The 3,830-nt window shown below is 33.7% G+C and overlaps 1 pseudogene; it reads right to left on the bottom strand.

The window, feature by feature from the left end:
* Positions 1–97: 97 nt before the first annotated feature.
* LOC112504475 overlaps positions 98–3,830 on the bottom strand; it is a 10,012-nt pseudogene continuing 6,279 nt past the window's right edge.

Here is a 3,830-nt window from a genome sequence, read left to right as displayed (position 1 = left end):
TGACTTATTATTCGTAATTGTTCAAGGGACAAAAATAAAATTTCAGAAAAAATATAAAGCATTAAAATAGACTGGGCCCAATACTTTAAATCCAAACCTGCATGTCCTCATTCACCTTCAGCTCCAACATCAGCCCTAATGTCCTCATATTCATTATAGAAGTCCTAAAAGATACTATCTGCAGAGGGTAGAACCAAACAAACTAAAAGCAAACAAACATGTCCATACTGAAGCAACTTAGATCATGACATGTGCAAAAAAAAAAAAACTTCAAAACTGAAGTGTATGTAGCATCATAAACATTGATGGAAACAAAATGATATAATAGGAAAAGGTAGAGAAGTAGTCATGTATAATTCACCTAAGCACCCCAACCTAGATCAAATGAAGAAATGGCAGATGGTGGARACCAAGATCYTTCTTATCTAYAAGCAATAACCAGACCTGTACAAAATGATATAATAGAAAAAGGTTCGATGAACACCATCATAYGAGTAGCTAGCAAGAAGAGAATTATTMTTTCTTTTTTCCAAKCAAGGAAAYGATAAAATTCCACAATTTCTTTTTATAGAATTAAATTGAAACATTGCAATTTGCAAATAACTCACCTAATATGATTTCTACTCCGGATCCCTGGGGTTACGAGGCAGTAAATACCATATATCTGAATCCTGACACTTGGGCAAGGTATATTGCTACCTCTAACATATTCCGATTGCAAAAATTGGGTATACACTTGAGAGAAAAGATAAGAAAAACACAATTTTTTTTACAATTATACATTAAAGCAAATTGGCATTCTTGTAAATACCTTAATCTGTTGAAAAAAAAATCAAATTTACAAACAAAAATGGTGATCTACATCGTGAAATGGGATACTTGTAGATATTACAGTAGAATAGTGATACCTTTGAAGAAATAGTGATACCTTTGAAGATGAAATATTTCCAGAGGTTTTTAACAAAGAATGTGTAGAAGGTCCCTAGAACAACAAAGACCAATTTTGTGTGTGTAATACAGACTAATGTACATAATATAAACAAAAGTGGGATTATAAATATGAAGCCTAATCCCTTTCTTTTCTCATTTGCACTTTAGCTTATCTGCATATAGCTCGTTTGAGTAGGAAGATAATTAGTCCTTTTCTATATAAATTTCCACAAAGGGGCATAAACTTGATTTCAGATGATTCAAATCCAAGCCCACTGGCATTCATTGACTATTCAGCATATGAATGACGGTCAAAAACATTAAAGAAAAACTTGCTTTAATGATGCAAGAAGGTTGGATGACAAGAAATAATTAATCCATTTGGAAGGAATGAAGCTAACCTGAGACAACTCTAAAATTTCATTGTGATCCTTCTTTAATTCATTTGGGACGGAGCAAGCAAGCTTTCTTTTCCCAACAGTAATCACTTCAAAACCACTTCCTAACACCTAAAGATCAAAGTAGCCATTCAAAGTTTGTTACCATATAAGGTACACGACAAAGTTGAGACATCTATTAGCACTGTTTTGATGACTTCTATAGAACACAAACACGGTACCTTCAGTTTACCAATCGCACGCAAGCAATCATCTTCAGAACCTACCTCATGGGCACCCTTTCATCTCTGACTTAGAAGCTTGCAGAGTTCATCCAAGTTGATCACACCCCTGTTATGGGGTCTAGTAGCCAAGCAGACATCAACAATTTGCACCCCCCTGATAAGCCATATAAATTTATTTGTTTCTATGTGGAAGCATATTGATAAAAAATCTATGAGAAGTTTAGAACTCTAAGGGTCCGTTTATCAAACACTTACTCGGGTAAGTGCTTACCAAGTCATGTTACCTCACCGGATGAATATGGTAACGACCAAAAATCTTACCCAGTAAGAGCGAGACAAGGACCATGAATCTTACTCGGTAGGTGAGGGCAACGACTCTTACCATGTTAAGCGCTTACCGGGTAAATTGTTGCATATGATGTCGTTTTGGTTTTATACATAATGGTAAAGAGGCCGGACAAAAATCTTACCTGGTACGTAAATAATAGTGTTAAATTTTACCAGTAAGCACTTACCGGATAAGTATTTGGTAAACGGCCCCTAAGCTACAGATTAACCTTTCACATTCAGATACACCCAAATATAGTTATATATTTAGTTTATCAAGACCAACAACCCCAACAACAACAACAATAATGTATAAATTGTTTCGTGCATGTTTTAAAAATCATACGACCTCTTTACGTCCCCAAGCTATTTAAATGCCTGAGATGTTAATCCCTTCATTCACATTCATATACACCCAAATATAGTTATATATTTAGTTTATCAAGACCAGCAACAACAACAATAATGTATAAATCGTTCCGTACATGTTTTAAATATCACACAACCTCTTTACGTCCCCAAATTAAAGTTTAAAGTGTTGTGCATATGAAAGTTCCCAATAATGGATTTCACTGTTGTGGTGGAAATATCTGAAATAGGTTAAGGCAGAGTCTCGGATTCAGGGTTTTGCTTCATAGCTTTCAGACAATTCCTCAACAACAGAAAAACCACTTTTCACAATATATGTCAAGAATGTATGTAAAAGTGGTTAACCAACATTTGGAAATATTAAATTAGCAGATACATGATCCAACAAACTACAGGAGGATGTAATATTAAGCACTCCCACAGAAAAGAATAAAAACACAGAAGCAGAGCTCATGATATGGGGAACTCCATAGGTAGATATATACGAACACAAAAGCAGCAATAAATTTTTCTACTTTAAAGATATAAATCCAATGGTCTCATCTTAAACCCGAGGAGCAGAAGCAAAAACAAGCACATACCAAGTTCATAATAGAAATCACCGATTCCTAGGAGCCCGGCCCAAAAACCTTTATTTGATGCCAATGGGTCTACTCCTACTTTCGCACACATCTCGTGAAAATGTAATATGAAAGCAGGGTTCTTGCGAATATCATTCTGCACTTAGTATAACAGTGTGAGAGCAGTGAGAAAACTCGTAACTTTTCTTTATATCATTACAATTGCTGTGGACTCTTGCAGTCGAAATCCATCTTGAAATCACAAAGCTAAGAAAGTGAAGCGAGAGAAGATGAGGAATTGTGGTGGAGGAGAGCAAGATGGAGACTGGAGAGACGTGGAGGAGATGACCATGCTTTTGAAGCTTTGATTTTGAATTTGATATGGGAAAGTAAAAGTTGAAGAAAGTGAAGACTGTGGATGGAGAAAGAGGTCTGAAACCTTTCTAGTTAAAACCCTTGAATTAAAATCTTGTACATTATGCTTTGTGAGTTGTGATTAAGAGATTTTTTTAAATCTAGGCTTTAAAGAGCAGTACCATGTGCTTATAGAGTTGTAATTAAAATTTTGACCTAAATGCTTATTAATGTAGTATAGATATATAGAGGAGCGATCAAATGAAAATCACCCTCATTTGTAAAAACCGTACAAACTACCCTCATACGTCGATTTCATTGTTTAATCTTATGAAATTTTTTTATCAAATTGTTTAATCTTGTGAAATTGTTTCAAATAATACTTTTTTTGATGAATTTGTTTCATATATGGTTATGAAATTGTTTCATATAATATTTAATAAAATTTTAAGGAAACTGTTTCATGTATTTCTCTAAAATTAAAATAATGAAGATGTTAATATCCATGATAAACACCCTCTACAATAAAAATGGTTAATCAACCTCTCATAATTACAAAAAAATGAACAAAATGAAAAATTATGATTGATTGAATGAGGTTTTCACGATTTTTTCAAATTGAGTGATTTTTATTTGAACGCTCCCTATATATATATATATATATATAT

This window comes from Cynara cardunculus, unplaced genomic scaffold, assembly GCF_001531365.2.
Source record: "Cynara cardunculus var. scolymus isolate 2C unplaced genomic scaffold, CcrdV1 Un_Scaffold_5701, whole genome shotgun sequence".
In the NCBI taxonomy this organism is placed as follows: Eukaryota; Viridiplantae; Streptophyta; class Magnoliopsida; order Asterales; family Asteraceae; genus Cynara; species Cynara cardunculus.
The sequence above is the reverse complement of the archived record's forward strand: the minus strand, read 5'-3'. Positions and strand labels throughout refer to the sequence as shown.